The sequence below is a fragment of the Equus quagga genome, chromosome 19 (assembly GCF_021613505.1).
Source record: "Equus quagga isolate Etosha38 chromosome 19, UCLA_HA_Equagga_1.0, whole genome shotgun sequence".
NCBI lineage: Eukaryota > Metazoa > Chordata > Mammalia > Perissodactyla > Equidae > Equus > Equus quagga.
In genome coordinates, this window is record NC_060285.1 from 33,444,647 (window position 1) to 33,467,030 (window position 22,384).

A 22,384-nucleotide genomic window follows, 5' to 3' on the forward strand; every position below is an offset into this window, starting at 1 on the left:
ATGTCCTGAGCTTGTCTCATCCTTTCTATTTTTTGACAAACAGTAAAGACGAAGGGATTTGTTATGAAGAGAAGTGAAGAGTACTTCAGGTGTGTTTATGGAAAGACTCAAATACGTGTTTATGTAGATGAATATTTGTGTGTGTGTATATATATGTGTGTGTATGTGTGGGTGGGTGTGTGAAGACTAGACCTGTGATACAGAGAAAGATGGAGGAATTTTTCTTGTTCTTCCTTCCATCCTGAAACAAAATCCTTAGGACTCACCAGTGCGCTACAGTCCAAAATAAGATTGGGAAGTATTTTATTCACTCTATGCACACCAATTAAATTAGAAACTCAGATAAAAAATTGGGAAATATTTTTCTTTTGTTGATACTGTGTATTTTCTTTGCACACAGTTGCTATAGTGTTAGATAGGGAAAACATGAACCTATAAATATAAATATCTCATGGCACCTATAAATCTTAAAGTGATAAGAAAAGATGAACACTGCCACTAACTTATAACTTTACCTTAATTTGGAGGCTACTAGCCAGACACTCAAAGATACTCTGTTTTCTTGCCTTTCTCACCCTTTTTATTAACTAGCTAGTTGTATAGTATTCTACATATAACTCAGAAATTACAATTTTTTCCCTGTGGTTTCAATGGTAAAAGGTACACAACAAAGACATATAATATCAAGACCTGGGCAGACTCCATGAAATGTTTGTAAAATTTTACATATTCTTCTGGGGGCAATTTCACAGAGCAGCGACTGACATCACCTTCTGAAAAATACTTCAAGAAAGATTGCTGAGGGTGACAATGAGATTGCATGTTTGCTAGAGAATGATAAATGCAAAATATGATCCAAAAAGGTCATATTTCATCTTTAATTTGATCCTTTCACTACTGAAACCAGGCTTGAATAAACTGGCCAATCACCTAAAAATGTCTTTATGTTTTCTTTATAGGTTGACTGTGGGTCAACTTAAGGAAAAGACTTTGACAAAGAAAGCTTCTCTGTTAGGGGTCAAGGGGACCCCCTTTCTCTTTCAAAAAGAAAATCTGACCAGACATTCTTTACATAGTTCAATGTTGTATTTCCAATATTTAAAAATTCTGGGTCAGCTTAGTGGTGTAAGATCATGTGCTCTGCTTCAGTGGCCTGGGGTTCACCAGTTCAGATCCCGGGCGTGGACCGTCACACCACTCTTTAAGCCATGCTGTGGTGGCATCTCACATACCAAAATAGAGGAAGATTGGCACAGATATTAGCTAAGCAGCAATCTTCCTCAAGCAAAAAGAGGAACAGCCAATCTTCCTCACCAAAGAAAAATAAATTCAGAATAAGACTCTACTAATCTTGTCTAAGAGGCATAGAGCAAAAAGACAGTTATTAGGTTTAATTATATTCAGTTATTAAGCATTGCATGATCTCTCTCTTTGCAGTAAATTTTTTTAATATATTATTTTCTTTGTTACAAATATGGAAGGGGACATTAATAATTGAGTTATTTAATTGATATGAAAATAAGATACTGACAGGTTTCAAGCACAAAATATGGTATGTACCTTAAATAATGTCTCGATTTGTATACTTTAAAACTGACTAAAAAGCTTACTTACACTTAAAATTATTCTCCTTAAGGGAGCCTTTTTAGCATTCATGGACATCCAGAAAAAAGCATCTTGTAAGAGCATAATAAAAATTTAGAAAATATACATTTTTGGAAAATACACATTTTAGCAGCAATAAAAAGTGTGCATATAAAAAAACATAAAAAGTGTTAATGCAAGCAATTTTGCATTGTTATTGAAAAACTATAACCTTGTGCAATTTATAAAGTAGATATTTTCCAGGTATAAAACATAATTTGGAAACCAATGTGTCACTTAGAGCTTTTTCTCTCGTATAGCTACATTTATGAGACGAACATTCCATTTCTTACTGAGCTGGTATTCTTTGGGAATTTTTATACAAATGTCATAGAAAAATTGTGCTGTACAATCTTGGTGTGTAAATGAAACATTTATCAATTATAAGGTATTTTAGGGAAAACACTTGCTCTTCTAGATGTCCATACGACACACTTCACTCAATATTTGCCAGTTTGTCAACAGGTCCTTTAGAAAATTGCACCCAGGGTTAACATTGAAAACACTACTCTCAATGTCCTCTAATGATTGAAGAGAGCAATGTAATTCTCTTGTTTTGCCTCATCAATATATCCATTAATACAGTCTAAGATTACATTTATTATTATTATCACCGTACTACTGACTAAGGGAGCTCACACTCAAACTGTATTTATTATGCAATCTACTGATAAAACATGATTTGTCGTTCTGTACATGTTCAATTGATTTTTTGAAGGTTTCTTTTAAGACAATATTAATTTCAAGAGAATTTCATCTTGTTTCTTCTGAGCCGTGGTGCCACGCTTTTCCAGTTCTTGATTCTGTCATTCAGTGTTTTAACGTTGCTTCCTAGCTTTATGTTACCACAAGTTTAATACGTATGCCTTTTGTCTTCATGGGGAATATAGTGGGAAGGTCACACAGACCTGGGTTTGACACTCGATTCTACGATTCCTAGCCTCCAGATATGAGGAAAGTTATTTAACCTCTTTGAAACTCAGTTCCCTCATCTGTGAAACTGGAATAATTTTACCTTGTAAGCTGTTAGGGCTGGAAATGAGATAACAAATCCATTAATCAAGAAATTTGTTTCCTTTGTTTTTGGCCGTGTTATATATGTATAAAAGAATATGACCATTGAAAACACTGCCAGAGGCGTTCATCCTGATCAGTAACAATCACAAACTTCACTACCCATTGGAAATGTCATCCAAGATGACTTTTTATATTTTTTTCCAAAAGAATGTCATCTAGGGTTATGTAAATCCTTTCCTAAAGTCAAGATATATTCCTGTCGTTCTATTACTCTAGAAACCTTACAAAAAATTTGGAACATTTGCTCCTAATGTTCCCATTGCAAATATTAATGATCATTTCTTTTTTAAGAAATCTAAATCCATTTTACTTTGAAAAATAAAGAAAAAGAAACACTTTTACAATTTCTAAAATTTTGCTCAAAATCTATATTAAGCTCTCAGAGCTGCAGTTTTCAAAGTATATATTTATAATTTTTTTAAATGTCAATTTCCTATTCTCTGGTATCATTTCTATTACTGGCAAAATTATCAGTGCACTGACTTATAAATTACCTGGACTGTAATGTTCAAACTTGAAAATAGGCAACTTATCTCCTTGTCTACCTTGAGTTTCAATGTTTAGATTTCGACTGCTTTGAATTTCTTCTCTGTTCAATTTGGGGTTATTCACGTTAGGAGAAAAAAATGCCATAACAAAATATAATTTGATTAGTTCTTGCTCTGTTTTTTGTTTGCTTTCAACATTTTTTTAAATCTACCCCAAACAGAGGTAACATCTTTTTTATCCAAAATAATTGCATCTTTACACATATATGTGAGCAAGTCTATGTACAGATAAATAGATCTCTTTCTGTATATGTGTGTGTGTGTCTATATATCTCTGTGTGTATATATATTTTTATATATGTGTATTTATATACGTGTGTGTATATGTATATATATATATATATATATATACACATAGAGAGAGAGAGCGGGGTTGGGGGGAGACAAAACAATGTATCCTCAGCATTATTTCTAACTTCCACCTCCCACTTATTTTTGGCTTTAGCTTTCTCAATCCACTGTCTTCATGGTTGTGTCTTTTCTGAACTGACTTTTAGTTACATGTTGTTACTCACTGATATTTTATACATGACATCCTCTGAAAATCATAGCTCATTAGAGATTTTTTGTGCAACTTTTTAGGTTCTTTAAATTCTTTAAAGACTTATTTGTTTATTAGAGGATCCCATTTCTCTCAAAAGAGGGCTTGCATTTTAGAATTTCTCTGTTTTATATGAATTCCTCAACATTTGAAGGTTAAAATATGAGTTGTAAGGCATTCTCTTTTTAAAATTATAAAGATATGAGGATAACAAGGTTACACTTTCCCAAAATTCTAGTCCCTTCCACCTTATTAATCTGCTCATCATGGTTACTCTGATTTAAGTCCAGTGGAGAACTTGCTTCATTAATCCCCAAATCTTCCGAGAGGCTTTAATATTCTATTTTGAACATTGAAATTGAAAGGCAGATTTGAGGCCATTTTCTAAATAATTGGATTTGAACACCTATTCTGAAAAACATACATATTTGAGACCAAAGTAGTTTTTGTATTTGAACTATTACTGCAGCTTCCTATTCATTCTGTCTAGATACTTTCTTCGAAGATTTACTCAAAAGTTAATTCATTATGTGAGAAAATATGTAAATTTTATATGCTCATAGAAAGCGACAATCACATTAAGAATACAGCATGTTCAAATTTCATGTCTTGTAGGCAGGAAGGCAATATGCTAAATAGCCATCTCTTTAAAATAGCTGAATCAATGACACAGTGATAAGATTCTCAATATTTTTTTCTAGCAAACGAAAATTTCCATGAGGCATACACTCATTAAATTTAATATACAAGAAATTATCACTTTATTTAATAGTTGCTAAAGTATTGTTTAAAGGTTTAATGGCTATTTAACAATGACAGTGAATAAACAATATGCAGAAACAGCCTATACTTTCAATATACTATGTGTTACTACTGCTTAAACCACAATAGACAACATAACCTACAATCATTCTGCCTAGCTGCAAATAAATACAATTTCAAAGGATAAAAATCATCAGGAATCAATGCATAAATAAAGCCATGGAGGCTGTTAGCTCTCATAACTGAAAGCTACCTTTTGCAAAAATATTAAAAATATTTATGGTGTCTTTTAAAATAATCTTGCTTTGATGACAGGTTACATCTGCAATCTTTCAATTGTCTGTTACTGGTCCTTATGGGAGCACATGAGATGGTATCAATAGTTGGAAGAAGTTATTTACTATTAGAAAATAAACTCAATAACTTAAACTATCTCCTACACTTTAACAACTAGTACTATTGAAAGATATTGAGTGGTTACAAGTTTCTCTCTTTTTATATCACATTGGATCTAGTCTTGAACTGTAATTCTTTTTCTACAAAACATTATACTATTAGTAAAGGGATAAACATAAGAAAGATAATGCCCTAAAAAGTAATTTCCTTGATTTATAAATCGCCCTATCTAATACAGTTATTTTCAAAAGGGTAAACTGATCTCTGCTAGTAGAATAAACGGTGGTTTTCCCTAAGTCATTAGGTTTACACACTCTGCTTTGGCGGCCTAGGGTTAGCTAGTTTGGATCCCGGGCACAGACCTATACACCGCTCATCAAGCCATGCTGTGGCGGCTTCCCACATAAAAGAACTAGAAGGACTTACAACTAAGATATACAACTAAGTACTGGGGCATGGGGGAGGAAAAAAACTAAAAAGAGGAAGATTGGCAGCAGATGTTAGCTCAGGGCCAATAATATTCACTAAAAATCAGTCCTTTATTAAAATATACACATATATTTACAACTTTACGTTTGCATAGATTTACAATAAAGGAGCTTTTCTATTTGCAGTAAAAAAGCCAAATTAAAAGTTAAAAATCATGTTACTGCAATTTTAACTTCTAGTCCCAACATTTCTCTAAGATCTACATTGTATGTAACTGAGCATAATTTTTTATTATTGCATGTAGTATCTTTATCCAGCATAATTTGGTAATCAATCATGATTTCATTAATGTCCTTAAAAGTCACTTAGAAGAACCAATTAGTTTGGAAAAACATTTGGGAAATTTGTCACTAATAAGATTTCTAGCACTTAAGTATGTGTTTGAAGTATCTTTAATTTAACAGTTGAAGGTATGTTCAGTTAAATCCATAAGTGAAGTATATATTTCTGCACTCGAACTTTCTGCTGATTTACTGTAATTAGTCTTAGATATAATCATCGTAAGCAAGAAACATCCACTCAAAATACTCTCTGTTGTATCAAATTACTATCAAGTGAATGACAATAACAATTAATTCTGACTAGTAATGAGGTACCCCTTTCAAATATTGTGGTAAAGAGAGCTGACTGAGGACTCAGCGAGGGAAAATCACAGCAGGGGGAACGGCACATACATGAGCTAGGAGGATTCAGAAGGAAAAGCTTTGTTTCATGATTTTGCCTAAAGCAAGTTCTTGTCTTTCCTCTCAGCATTACAAATTACCATGGCTCAACGTTTTAGTCCATAGTACGCCTCACATTTTTATTCAAGCAAATCAAAATTTGATTCTTGAGAGTGTCAAGAGACAATTTAGGTGCAAATCTAGTGTTTTTACTTGCTTGACCAAATAGATAACGCTTATTTGTAATCAAATCAGCATTCCAGATTAGACCCAAGGCTCTATTTTGTTTGCCCTTTTATTAAATAGTTAAACTCTTTACTAAATGGATAAGCATCCGCCACGGGATGCTACAAGATGTCTGAATTAATTTGGGCAATGATGAATCTGGGTCATATGTCTTCTGTAAAACCAATAAAAAAAAGTAAGTGCCCTTCTAGTTAGTCAACCTAAACTCATCATCTTTGAAAAGTAAAAAGATATTTTGTAATATTTTTTCCTGACAAATCTCTCAACTGGCCAAATCAATTTAATGTAGATAAATCTATACGTTATCAATCAACATACCACCAAATAAGTAGGTGCTTAATAAGTAGTGATCTGATGCACTACTACAAATAACTATTGTAAATACCATTCATACAGCGTCACTCTAACATATAGTACTTTGTTTTACAGCAAGAAAGTGACATTTGTTGAATTATTTTGATAATACCTATTTTATTCTTGCAAATATATTTATATTATTATTAATGTAAATTGTATTGTTATAAATAATTAAACTTATAAATAAATTTTTCACCATTGTTCTGATTTTTATCAGTAAATTTAATAATTGTTGCAATGAAATTCACACACTGCTCTCACAAGATAAGATTTTACAAGGCACAATTTTACTCAACACAAAAAACAACCCCTATACCACTGCTTTATCTTATTTTAATCTCATAATTTATGTGATTCATTTTGCTTTTTTAGCCACTCATGTTTTAGGACTCATGGAGTTAGATATTGCATAGGTACCAAAACACACTTTCAGTAAGTTAGGAAACCAGCTCTACTTACAATTCTTGATTACTCAACTCATTAGTCTTTCTATATAAAATGGAATGTTAAACATTAAGCATTTTTAATTAATTTGCTTACGATTTCTCCATTTGATTTCAAAGCAAAATAGCATCTGGATTGTAAAAGCACTGGGAATTTGGAATACATAATCTACGCACAGTAAATTCATTTAGTTAAATCACTACTTTTCTTCATAGTATACTCAGGACAAATAATTTTTTTAAATGAATGCACACAAGGAAGGCAGTTATGTCCATACACACTTAAAAATAACAAGAAATATATGGGAGTGCTATAGCTGGATTATACTGTCTAAGCAGTCACAGGTTTTAAAACAGTCTAGGAGGATTTTTGAGCAATGTATTAACATTCATAATCACTTGAACAACTTTCTTGGACTTAATCCAACAATTTAGTTTATATTTCCAAGAAATACAAGAAAAAAAAACAATTTTGTGAAAAATTCAAGTTTAATTTTGTAAAATTGATTAATTATGTTCATGAATCTACCATATGATTCAAAATTTACTAGTTGATTCATACCTTAATGAAATTGTCCCTCATTCTATTGGAGAGAAAAAAAAATATGAAAAATCAGATGTTGGTCCCGATGCTAGTAAAACTACTAGGGGAACTGTTAAATTTTATACTATTTAATCAAGTTGAGTGACCTAGGAAAGACAATCAGTTACATCTATTGACAAAGTTAATTTTAATCAGTTAATAATATTTCCTTAGAAATTGAGTAATAAATCATGATGTTGATAATTCATATTTAATGGAGGGTGGAAGAGGAGGCCGTAGAGTGAGATTAAGTTGTCTACTTCTGAAAAAAAGGCATCTGGACTGATAAGAAAAGGAAACAAAACTAACAAATCTCTAATTTACAGATCATTTATGGAGGCTCAGCATTTACAACAGTCAATGCTAGTGCAGTAAAGTTGATCTGACTCCTAGCGACCCCTACAACAGAGCAGAACCCACTGGTCTTTTTGCACCATCCTCTCACCTTCCAGTGCTGTATCAGACAATGCTCTGCTGCTCTGCTGCTCTGCATAGGGTTTTCATGACCAATTTTTTTGAAAGTGAGCGGCCAAGTCCTTCTTCCTTTGCTGTCTTAGTCTGGAAGCTCCACTGAGACCTGTCCACCAGTGGTGACCCCTGCTGATATTTGAAGACTGGTGGCAGAGTTTTCAGCATCACAGCAACAGGCAGCCACTACAGTATGACAACCAACAGATAGGTGGTATGATTCCCTGACTGGTAAGTGAACCTTGGCCATAGTGGTGAAAGCACCAAATCTCAACCACTAGACCTTCAGGACTGGCTATCTAGAACAGTGCTTACATGTAAATAACATGTTGTCAGCAGCTATGAGACACCAATGGGAAGACTTCATATTCATTTCATTATCTTATTTAATAAGTGAAACAATCATATGAGATAAGAACTATTATAAAACCTAATAGCATATGAGGAAGTTGGGATTTAGTAAATTTTCCAAGGCCATATAACTAATAAGTGATGGAGAGTGGATTCCATCTCAGGTCTGTGTAATTCAAAAGTCCATGCTCCTAACTGATATCATATATCACCTCTTGATTATGGTGAGTTCATTGACAAAGCATATGGCTATAAAGTGATTATCTAGAAGATACAACTATATTAAAATAATAGAAGTCTAAAAATTAGACAATTGGAAGTTCCTTCACATGAAATATTTTTTCTCAAATTTTTATTTTTTTAAAATTTGAGCATCTAAGACACTTGCTTCTACAATTTGTTTCACTGAACTCAACTGCAGCCTAGAAGTCTAAGGTTTTTTCCCCTAATTTCATTTATTTAACAAAACTCATGGACTCTGAGTACATTAAACCACTCCCAAAGTTGTCAATTTGAATTATATGATGCTTTATATGATGGTCTTTCAGAACTCCAGCCCCAAATCTGCCAAATTGGTAGTTTGGCAATATGTGCAGAACATTTTTGGTTAATTAACTGAATTTTAAAATTTTCAGCTACTATTTTGGAAAGACTAGAAAACACCAATAAACTCTAAAGTTGCATTTATCAGCTTATAGCTTATAAGTACTGAGTGCTTCATATGTACTGGGTCTTCTCCTAATGGGTGCTTCCATTACCCATCAAAATAATGGATATCACAACTCATCATGCAAAAGAATTGCCTGGATAGTTTATTGAAAATGCATATACTAGACTACTGGATTCTTACCAATAGATCTTGGATGGGTCTAGGCATTGGTATTTTTAATGTATTTCAGTTAACACTGATGCAGGTGCTGCATGGACTCCTTTCAGAAACACTGCATTAAATCCTTAAAACTACTGTATCAAATAGGAATGGCTATTATTCCTACTACACAGAGGAGATATCTCAGGTAAGAGTTAGGGAATTTGCTCAGCGTCACGCAGTAGAGATAGGTGAAAACTGTGACCTTTTTAGTGAAATCCTAAGCCCAGTTCTTCTGAACACTATTGCTTTGTACTCATATTTATCTAAATTTGCAGTGTTTAAGTCTAGCTGCTGGTTAATATCACCCAGGAAGCATTTTGCGCTTTCCTGAGCTCCACTCTCAGAGAATTTGTTTTAAGTGTTCTGGAGTTTCTAGAAATCAGTATTTAAAAAAATAAAATCTTTCTAAGTGATTATAATGTGCAACCAGAACTGGGAGCCACTGTACAATTGGGAATCACTGTACCACAGTAAAATCCCAAAGTTTCTTGTTTATATGAGTTGAAAGGGTCATAGATTAGGAGACGAGATGGAAGGTGAAGATTTCCTTTGCTGTTCTCTGTCCTTGTAGTTTACTTCAACTATAGGAATTGGACTGAAAGATAAAAGCTCCAGCCAACTCTCCACTGCCTTGTCAGTTTACAGAGGTTACCGTACATGCCCTCCTATTGAATCTGGGAGTCTAGCTTTTGGAAAACTGCATAAGTAATCTTTTTTATATCAATTTCGTTATATACATCTTATTAATTAGAAACTAGTAGTCTTCATTTTAATACATAAAATCTAATGGTGCCATTTTTTTAGTTTGCTAAAATATAAGAATGTAAATAACAATGCTTTTCAATCCAGTGCTGTTTGTAAGCTGAATTACCTTCCACTTTCCATAAAGTTAAGTACACTTATTCAAGAAAGAGAGTGAAAAACTACCACTTAATTCAACTTTGTTTCAACTTTTCTGTAACAGATTTTTTTTTCATAAATCGTCCAAATGTCACCATATGTGTCTTTCCTCATGTAGTCATAGCCCATATTATCCAAATCTCTAATTTACTTTTCTTTGTCTTGGAAGTAAATACTCTAAAAATGTATTTGTTAAGTTTTCAAATTTCAGATAACAGAGAATACACTGGCTTGCTCTGAGTGTTTAGAGAGTTTGAGGTTATTTGATATAGGCCTTGGTATGTATTCCAACAGGGAAACTAAAGTGTCTATTTAAATACCTATAAATTGTCAGAAGCCTAAGTGATGGCTATTTGAGTTAAAAAGAACAAAGGCAGTGAATAGAATATTGTCTACCCCCACATACACACATTCACACACATATTCACACATAGTTCCAAGGAACCCCCTATATCAATTCCAACTCACAAATTCTCAATAACATTTTCTCTAAGATAAAACAAAACTTGTTCTTTGTCAAACACCATTTAAGTAAAAAAATTTGCTGTCGAATACCCTCTACTGATAGATTGTGAATCTGAAATGCCAGAAAGTTTAACAAATTTGTTCAAAGTTTTAGTGCTAGTTAATGTCAAAAACAAACACACAAACCAATGTTGTTTTTCAGGATCTGATGCTCTGTCTATCATTCATCGAGTTTGAAAATTAAAAAAAAATGCATTCAAAGAACTAAGATGAAAAACATCTCCATTTGGTTACGTAATTAGGATACTCAGTAGAATGAAACAGCTGGGTTTAACAGTTTCAGTAACAAATGATAAAAAGACTGCTTTGATTAAGTACTCTTATATTCTCATGCAACCCCAGAAGTTTCAAACTAAGTAGATGATAGGGGATGGCGATAGATAGATACATAGATAGATGGATACAGAAATAGTTATATATAAGTCAGTCAGAAAAAGAAACCAGCAACCCTATCCATAAGCTTAGCAAAAACAAGAGAAAGTGAGAGAATGTAGTCAAAACAGACAGGGGTAAATACGAGTGAATAGTCAGAGAACTGTCTTTGAATTAATAATTAAATGAGAGAATATTATTATTTTATATTTTGGTATTGTTTAAATTTTTGATAATACAGGAGTTAATGTTTTATAAATTATTTGGGATACAATCATAGATAATGTAACCATAACAGAAAATTTCTGGATGTTAAGAAATATAAGCACTGATACTTTCAGTTGTTCAACACAACTAAATGTCATTTATTTACCGCTATTTAGTGTGTACCCTCTGTGTTCCACGCATGTCACTTCCTTAGCATAGCCTTACAAGTCAGCTTTGTGTACCTTTATTAAGCAGAAATAGTCTATGAAAATCTGGATTTTTTTTAATGCAGAAACAATTCAGATAAGTGAAAAGGTGATCACTTTGATAATTTTAGATCTGTATATTTGGCATGAATCATGGCTCAAACAATTGGACAAAATTTGTCAATTGTAAATGAATTTACTTTAATACATAGCTGAAAGTTCTAATCATTCAGAATATAGGGCAAGGTCTGTTTCAAATTCAAGTTTTGACTTCATGAATGTCCGTTTGTTGATAATTATTCCTTCTCTGGCTCTCAATATGGTTCTTGCCCAATTGTTCGGAGTGTCCTTTTTCCAAAGTTCACAATCTTCACAATAGAAAGCAACAAGAAATGTTAAAAGCCATAGATTTTATGAAGAATCTTCTCTCAACATTCAACAATTCTCTTTAGTTGAAAGAAAATACGTCTACAGAGGTCGGTGCACATTTTGTAAGCTTTCACCCAAGATACCAGAAAGGATTCATGACCTCCAAACTCTACATAATCATCCAGGAAAGAGCAGTGATAGTTTATGTGCATTTCTCAAGGGCTTTCTGGAGCCTCATTGTCTTACCTGGAAAGTGAGTATAATGACAGAAATTTCAGCGTGAACTCACAGATGGGATGTCTATTTTGGGATGGAGGACTTTTAACAAATCGCGTTACCTGGGTGGCAACGAATTCTGCTTATCCATACGACTGACTCTGTAGGAAAAAAATATTGCTGCTGATAATAGCTTTCCCTTTACCATAGAAGTATCAGAAGAAACAGTAGGTAAGAGCTTAAAACCAAGCTAAAGTACTGGCAAAAAATAATTGTAGTTTTCAGAGGAGCTGCAGATTTTCAGACCTCTATGTCAGATAAGGGTGTACTATCTTCTATAAATAATGTTCCCTTTATCAGTATTTTCCTCCTTAATCTAGTCAGTATCCTTTACCCGGATTCCCTTCTGGTTAAAAGCATAGTTCATTCAAAATAACTATCTAGTCGTAGGGATGATGCTTAAGACCCTGAAATACAATGATAGTATTAGTTAATCCTGGTACAAAAATCTCTAAAATTCCCTCCATAACTAGCATTCTATGATTCTATGGCCAATGGGACCATTAAGTCCTTATGCAACCACACAGAAAGTACATTATTCATTTACCTTAGAATTTCACAAAACAAAATGTTTTGAAGTTAAATTAATTTTTAAATGCACAAATTTCTAAGAGGAATTTTGTTGTGGTACAACAGATGAGAAGGGTACTATTTTGTAGCATCCATTTGTAGCATCATTATAATCACAGAATCTAACCATTAGAGTTTTATCTTTTCATAATTTTTCATATGTTTTATAAATATTGATGCTGCTTCTCTGTCTATTGCAGCATCAGCAGTTCTTTTATGTTACTTTCACTTTTTCCTATAGCTTTATTCTGATTATCTGATTTTGCTAAACCATGATCTTACCTGTAACCTGAGAACTACACAAAAAACTGGTGTTAGGAGTGTTACGATGGAGAAATTACTGTGGATATTATGTATCCAGCGTGATTTTTTTTTCTTCTTTTTTCTTGGTACGTTCAGTGGCTTTCAATGTCTTTGTTGCATATATTGCACATTTTAAACAAATTCCCTCCTACATTTCCACTTTCTCTTATTTTACTTCTTCTATGGTTTTTACTGTTTAAATGACTTAACACACATTTTTACTTCATATTTTCTCTCCTAGCATCCACTTACACATTATAACAAGGTCTTCTCTGCCATTTCAGTGACTATGTTCTGAATTGCATCATCTATGCCATTAAACAACTTTGGAACTTGGTAATATCTATTTAAATCTTTTTGGTAGACATCATTTCATTGATAACTACGTTCTGGGAGCATATTGGGAATGATAGTCAATAATTTCTTGGTCTCCCAACCACAACTATTTGTTGAGAATCAAATCCAAAAGTCTTTGACTTGGTGTTTAAGACTCAAGGTAAACCCAACCCTTTAGTGGATCATTAAATTTCTTGAACTTATAACAAACCGTGTGTGTATGTATGTGTGTGTGTGTGTGTGTGTGTAAGTTTTTCCAGATAGAATGTCTTTCATCAAAAGTTTCAAAATCCCAAAATGGTTAAGAACCACTGAACATGTGTCAGTCATCTTACAGGAATATTTTTTCTAAGCAAAAATCCTGGATTTATTCCACAAGAAATAGCCATGGAACAATTTGTATTTTTCAAATAATTGTGAGAAATCAAAAGTTCAATGCTTACAATTCTTCTATTTTAAAAATTTAGGATTTGATTTTGTAACAACTTCCAAACACCATTTGGACCTACACAAATAATTATATTAATAAAAGTTGTTCATAAGCCAGAAAGCAAAACTATTTTCCCAAGGCAATACAAAATAAATATTACTTTAGCATATGGACAGCTGTTTTAAAGAATTTATTAAGTGTATATTAATTGTGTTCTTATAATACACTTTGCTATTGGAAAGGACTAATGTTTTAACTCTAGTAAATACTTGGTTTTTATGCAATGTTTCTGTGAAAGAAAGTAAGAAAAAAAGCTTAATTAACAAATACCCCACAGTATCAATATAAACAGCTAAATATTTTGATTTAACTATTCAGCCAATTACATGATAGCTTGTTTTTCAGTGAATTGAGTAAAAATAAAGGTCTTTGTAATACATAAGTTATTTCATTTCTATGAAGAAATAAAATATCTTGGGCTTAATCAAATTAATCATCTTTATTTTCATTCTATGTAAAATGTAGTTGACACAGAGACCTGAATAATGTTATAAGTGCAACTTACAGTTTCTTTCAAACTGAATATATAAGACAATTCATTGCCTTTCACTTCCTTCATTCGGTTGTTTAATCCAGTCATGGCTTATGTGATAAACATGATTTGTAAAATAGGTTTAATAATAAATACATAATGTTGAATTTTTGTGAAGATCAAAAAGCAAATAGTCAATATTTAATTATTTTTAATATTTTCTTACCTAAATAATTGCATCAGGCAATTTTACTTCATTGGACCTTCAAACTTTGATGATTTAAACCATTGGTTTAGCAATTAACACATTTGAATTCAAATAGTCAAAGCAGTCTTAGCTAAGTTCAGATGTTGACTTTGTTCTGCAGATCTCAAAAACAAAAGATATAGTGGGATATTTGGGCCAGAAAATGTACGATAATACTACAGAGAAGAAGGTATTTGGCGGTTGTCTTGAGACAAGAGGCTACCATACCGTACTAACTCTAGAAAGCCTGCTGCAGGCTCTTCAATACATACCAGCTGGAGCACATCAAGCTCATTTCCATGAGAACTTATTCTTTCCTAAACAGTGTTTGGATGACTTTCATAAATTACAGTTTTAAAAGTTTCTAAGGGGCCTGTAAGTACATTCTACAGTTTTCCACATGTGTCCTTCAAGTAAACAAAAAGAGTGAATAAAACCAGACACAGTTCACGCTCTTACTCTGTTTGACAACGGGGAATGATTTTTGACGATGGGTAATCAATTCTTACTTAATGAGCTCCATCAACACAGAATAACCTTAGGATCCTAATAAACTCCTGGGACTTCAAATTGTATTTAATGGGCCAAGTCTGAGTCTCCTGACCATGTCAAACCACTATTTGAGAGTCAATGAAAAGTGTGCATCAATTTGTCTATATATAGTATGAAGGAGGAACTCTTATGTAAACAAGGCCAGGCTAAAAAAAGAGATTCAAGAAAGCAGGAGATTCTGTTTTGCTGTTTTCTTCAATTGCTCTTATTGTATCTGGCATACAAATTTCCTTAGTGTGAAGTTTCAAGCACATGAAATATTCCCAAATATTCTGACATAGTCAGAAAAAGAGAATATGGGAGGAATTATTTGGTGGACGATGACTGTAAATTTGAAACTAAACTATATATATATGCATATTTAGGCATACATACATATATACATAATATATATTGCATAAAATATATATATACGTATGCATATATATCTATGTGTATATATGTAAAATTCTCCTGATTATAATCTAAATCATATAATTCCATTGTTCACTAGTACCATTCCCAGACATGTCTCTTTTGTTTCTTAACTTTTCCCACTCTCTGAGATGGGAATAACAAAAAAATGAGATGTCTAAACATTCATGTTAGGTATTTTTTCTGAGCTCATAAAAGTTTATCATTTAATTGGCTCCTCTCTGTAATATAATAGCAAAACTCTCAGTCATGTGAGGCTGCCAAACAACGCCCATACAATTGACAGTCTCAGGAATATTGTAAAATGATGGAGTTTGATGCTATGGGTCACACTTGGTAATTCTGACTGCAGTGTAACTTGAATACTAATGAAAGTCAACAACCATTTTCTTACCTGCTCCCAATTTGTAATTCTTGCTCTGGCGGCACATACATTACAGAAAGAATATTGTTTTCTAATTTATAGTCAGAAAGTCACTGGAATGACTATGACTCTGTTTTTTAAATAGATAGTAAGTTTATTGTCTTATTGAAAAATGCACACCACCCTGGAAAGGTGAGTGAATAAGTGATTTCTTTTAAGCTAAGTGTAGTTTTATGAAATTAAGTGTCACATCTTATATAAATAAATACTTAGAGGTTCGGTAAAAATCAAACCAGTGGTAGGAGGGAATTCTTTCAACATATGATTTTTACATTAAATTATTATTTTTTGGCAATTAAGTTTAATAAGAGTTTATGATATGGGTCCATTCGTGTCAAATGCAAAGAAACACCAACTATTGAAAATCATCTGTCCAATTCATTCAGGTCGGACTTCAAAGTAGTTTCCCTATTACTCACTTCTCAAAGTATTTCCATATATAGAACAATGTCCCTCAGTCTATATGTGAATTATGGGATGCACACAGAACAATGGTCATCATCCTAATTAATTTGAAGGTTAAAGAAGAAGGGAGGGAAAGAATGAAGGGTTGATGAGCTAAGAGCTTGCTTTACGCTAATCCTTGTTCTAGATTCTTCAACTATTTCTCTAACCTGATTCAAACCACCAACCTGTGTGGTAAGTATCATTATTCTTATTCGACCAATGAGAACACGGACTTAATGGTGGAGATGGGATTTGGGCTGAAGATTCTGCCTCTTCCCTCTGTCAGTTTCTCCCCAAAGTGAGATGTCCTGGATGCTAGTTCTAATTTTGTTACGCAATGAGAAAGTCACCTCTTTTTTGGTCCTCGATATCTTTGTCTGTGAAATAGGAGGATAGGACAAAGATGCTTGATGACAATATCTTCCAGTTGTATTATGTTTTTGTTCTGAATGGGTGGTCCTTTGTAAGTGTGCCTGGGCCTAGCTAGTGATATGATATGGCAACCCAAGATGTAAAATAAAATAACGTAAACATAAGCTATATCTCACTAACATCAGACCCTGATCAATGTAGCCAGTTTGCAACAATTTCTTTTGATACCGAATTGTAGCTTATAACGCAATTTTACATGATTATCACAATAAAACCGCAAGACAAGCAGAGCAGGATATTATTTTTAGAATTTTACAGAGCAGTGAAACCCCTTTGACTTAAAGGGGTTTAGAGGCGAATTTTAATCCTTTAATAAGCTCGAGACAAAATAAAGTCAATAAATCAACATCAACATTTTACTTAAGAGTAATTTCATAAAGTGACAAACCCCAAATTGTTTCAGTTACCTTTAAGGAGAGTTAACCTAGAAGGAAATAAATGTCAACCTCAAATTCAGCAAGCAAAAAATAAAAAAATACAGAAACCACGAGAAATGGTTAAGGTGAGTGAGGGACAGGCAGAAGTTGCTCTGAGAAATTACAGCAAAACTTAAAGTATTTATTCAAATGTCATTGTCAGGTTTAAAGATATTGTTTCCATGCAAGTTTTGAATAAAGTTTCCCCCATTTATCTAAAATAGTGAGATAAATTTAGACTAAAGCTGTATGTGAATCTTCCTCCTCAAAGCCAATCTAACGTTTAAGGTTTAAAATTACAGGAGCTCCTGAGAAGAAATGGCAAAAATACATAGGAAGGAAGGAAGGAAGGAAAGAAAGAAGAAAGAAGGAAGAATCTCTTAAAATTGTACCTCTTCTAGTCCTCATGAGATTTTCCAGCTTTCCTGCCTTCTACATTGATATTTCAAGTTGTTTAAGGATTCTCATTACTTGGGTATAAATCATGTGATTGTAATTAAAGTTATAGAGAAGTTTCTCTTTATTCTACAACATTATCAGGTGAAACTTGGAGAGTAAGAATATATCTTGAATACTGAGTCTACACATAGTGTATTAAATGGTTAACCGAGATTTAATGACAAACCAAAGTAAGTGAACCATTTCCTTTGCCCGATCACTTGTGTTTTTCTTGTTTCAAAATGTGGGGAGGATAGGTGTGTACTAAAAGATAGATTTTATAAGATTATGTACAATTTAACGATCTGACAATTAGTTTGGGTATTAGTTAATTAAGCTTAGCTAAATTAAATATTCGTGCCGGTGCCACTTGTTTTTAACCTTAAAGAACAGACTTAGCAGTTCTTGAAGGAGGTGCAACTTAGTAATAAGTATCTTTAAAATTGCAAGTTCTAAACAAATTTTTCAAAGGTTAATTAGTACTTGACAGTACTCATTTGACAAGTAAATAGAATTATCCTTGCTTATGTAACAGTCAAATATTTCCAGTTAGTTTTAAAATATCAATAAACTGTTTCTTCCATATATTTCTCTTCTTCACAATACAGAGTCAACTGTAGACACTCAACATGAAGTATTATGATAATTTCTATCTCTAAGGAAATAAGAAGACTAATTCACACCGAAGTTAAATGAATTTGAGACATGAGGATATTTGACTTCTTAAACTTACATGATATGAAATATGAAAAAAAATTGAAAGCTTAATTCAGTCTCATATTTAGAAGAACAGTGACCTGTGGTGTTTACTATATGTTAATGATAAGCCCCTCACTTGGATAAACATAATCCAAGTGAAATAATTTGAGCCAAGTGAAGAAGTTCCAAATTTATGTGGAAAAAAAGCAACAGAAGCCCATAAACAATGGTGGTTCCCATTACTCATGCATACTTTAATATCTTAAGCAATCTTGAAAGCCCCTGCACCGTCTGCCCTCTTCTAAACGGATGAAATCTTTAGCTGAAGGATTTCCATTTGTATCTTTACCCTCTGATCTGTCTGGACTCACTCTTTTCATGACTGATAGGTTTTTTGCTTTCTTGTTCAACTCTGCAATAAAAAGAAAATTCATGGTTTTCTTTGACACAACAGAGCCATCTTCAGCTATGTTCAAAGGAATGATACTAAGATAAAGGTCTATTTTCTTCTTCCTTCGTAGCAAACTTCTATTTGCAGGATACTAAAAGTATCTTGTAAGGGCTATTACTCAACCTTGGAAACTATTAATTCCCTTCTAGCTGTTCCTGGATTCAAGTGTGTGGTGAGAGGAAGACTGGAAAGATAATTTCTTTACACATACCTCTGGCCTATACGCTTCAAAAAGACCTAAATATAACTAATTTCTGAAATGTCTGCAATGAATAAAGTGACATGGCCTCATTACAGAATAACTGCAAGATCCTTGACCTTAGTCCTTCATAAATAATATGCTTTCATTTACAGGTGGAAAAAGTTAAAATAAAGACTAATCATAAACATAGCTCAGAGAACAGAAAAAAAATAAAATAAAAATTAAGCATAAACATAGCTCAGCTCTCTGCCTCCAGCAAGGTAAGACGTTATTACTTCTTTGATAAATAACTAAATTCTGAATAACAGTCTTTAAGCGGACTGCCATGAGGAAACATGATGACAGCAAAATAACAGCTTCTATTTTTTAAGCTTTGACACTGGCAAAGGGCTTTCACATACATTCTGTCATCATTTTGTCTGACCAATCAATGATTCCACATCTGCTTGAAAGACCTGTAACCATGAAATCCGATTTCACAATAGGAAGACCTCCACTGAGTAATTTGTAACTTATTTCAAAATTGACTTTGGTATTTGTTTTTGGGTATATTTCTGGGCTTTTTTTGTGTCACCTCAGCCAAGTTTCCCAAGCAAGGTTATTCCAAACATAAACTGAGCAAAGGTAAAAGAAACATAAAATTCTGTGGATTCAGATTCTTTTTCAATCTCATGTCATAAATTGCGTATCTCCCTAGTCTTTGACTCTGTTTCATATTTGCATGATTAGCTTTGGCTGAGGATAGAACTGGGCTTCACGATTCGTTGTCTAATTATGTAGTTTGCCCCCTGTGGTTTGGGTTAAATCTTACACAACAAGCTGAAAACTGAACATTTTAATGACACTTTTGTTTTCTCTACATTATACCAAGTAGCATCACTGGTTGATTAAACTGGATCTTTTCTAAAGACTAAGTGTAGTCCAAACTCCAAGTGAATTTTCTCAAATTTTGTTTATTTATTTATTTATCTGCTGCCAATCCTCCTCTTTTTGCTGAGGAAGACTGGCCTTGAGCTAACATCAGTGCCCATCTTCCACCACTTTACACGCAAGACGGCTACCACAGCATGGTGTGCCAAGCGGTGCCATGTTCGCACCCATGATCCCAACCGGTGAATCCCGGGCCACAAAAGCAGAATCTGTGAATTCAACCACTCCGCCACCAGGCTGGCCCCTTCTCAAATTTTGAAATCATATTTTAGCAAGTTCATCAAATTGCTTCAACAATTTAAAAAACTTTATCTTGAGGTATCTGAAATGCAAAATATAACACATATATTATTTCTGTGATCTCAACACAAAACAAAATGTCAAAGCTATTGAGAAGAGATTCCTGTGTTAGTGTATACAGCTCATCAAGCTTCTTCTGCAAAACTGAGTAACAGAGCAATCTGTATTTTCAGTTCCCTGCCAGTGTCACACATGGCAGCCAAATGGTTTGATTGAAAATTTGATGCTTGTATGTTTGCAGAGCCAAAGAGAGGTTTTACAAAATTATTGCAATTCCCACTGTTCTTCTCCTCACAAAGTTGAAGCTTACGTCCAAATTAAAAAAAGAAAAACTCCAATTCATCAGAACTACCTGCCATTTAGAGCTATTGTTGTCATTTGGAAGAGAGATTTTTAATTGTATTCCTTTCATGAATCAGGTTTTATAAAAACTAGATTTCTGTTAAACAAGTTGAAAAACTCTACTTTTTACTCTGTGTGTTCATGACATATTTTCATCAAAAATATTAATATTCATTGTGCTCTAAAAAGTGTCATTAAGCTGATCTCATGGACAGCACTTACTGATTAAATGTATACATATATAAAATACGTAAAAACTGATGATCTAAATGTTTATTCCTTAAATGGCACAAATAGTTATTGTAAATCTTGTATTTGTTAAAGTCTGTAACGTGGTGAAGTAGTATGCTTGCTGTTTTCATTCCTGTGCTTGGAATTTATTATTCATTTGAAGCAACAAATTGAGACTTGTTCAAAAATGTGAAGACTAGAGAGCATAAAAACACTGTGTATACTTTTTATAAATATTTGTTTCCATCAACTGAATCTTGTACTTGTCCCCAAAAGGAAAGAAAAGACTGTCATTTGTCTTAAGTATGACTTTAAAGGTGATCAGTGAGACAATCTCATGAATTTAAATGGAAAAAAAATATCTGTTCCATGCTTTCTATGCTTTCATTTAAAATCACGTAGGCATATTGATCAAAACATTCCTATATGAGAGTAAAATTGTTGGGAAATATAACCAGAAATGGCTAATATGATGAATTACATTTTTTATGAAATAAAAAGTATAAGTTGACTCAAAATAATAAAATGACTTAACTTCCATAAGATAATGGAAAGATCTTGTGAGGGCCGTTCAATTACAGATACTTGGATTACGGGCACCATCTAGTGGTCAAATTGCTCACCTCCCAGTATGAATACTACAAATATTCCTGGGGTTTTACTTTGAATATATTTTTAGTTCATCATTTCAGAAGTTCTGAACTTTTTATAAAAGTACCCGAAAAACATTCTAATCCTGAAACCACATAATTACTTAAAAAAATAAATTTATAGGGGCCGGCCCCGTGGCTGAGTGGTTAAGTTCGCGCGCCCCGCTGCAGGCGGCCCAGTGTTTTGTTGGTTCAAATCCTGGGCGCGGACATGGCACTGCTCATCAAACCACGCTGAGGCAGCGTCCCACATGCCACAACTAGAAGGACCCACACGAAGAATATACAACTATGTACTGGGGGGCTTTGGGGAGAAAAAGGAAAAAATAAAATCTTTAAAAAAAAAGAGAAAAATTTATAAATATATAAATCAACAATTACCTCATGTAAAACAAAGATTTTGTTTTGTTTCATTCCCAGTTTTACCATTTTGGTATTGATAAAAAAAATAACAGAAAGGTGAAAAAGTATGACTTGAGAAAAATAGCCTACTGAAATATAAAAGCATAGAATGCTTTGGTCAATGTTATTCAGAATTTAAAGGAAAACAACAACAGAGTTTGACATCAATAGTACTGTTTGTCAAACTTCATAAAGGTAATTGTGCTTAATGAAGAGTAAATTGACTCAGAAAGTAGTTTTTTCTGGATAATAATATTAAATAATTCTACTTAAAGTAGAATTGTTTAAAGTACTTAAAGTACACGGTGACTTTTCTTGCAAGTCACGGACTAAACTTTTGTGA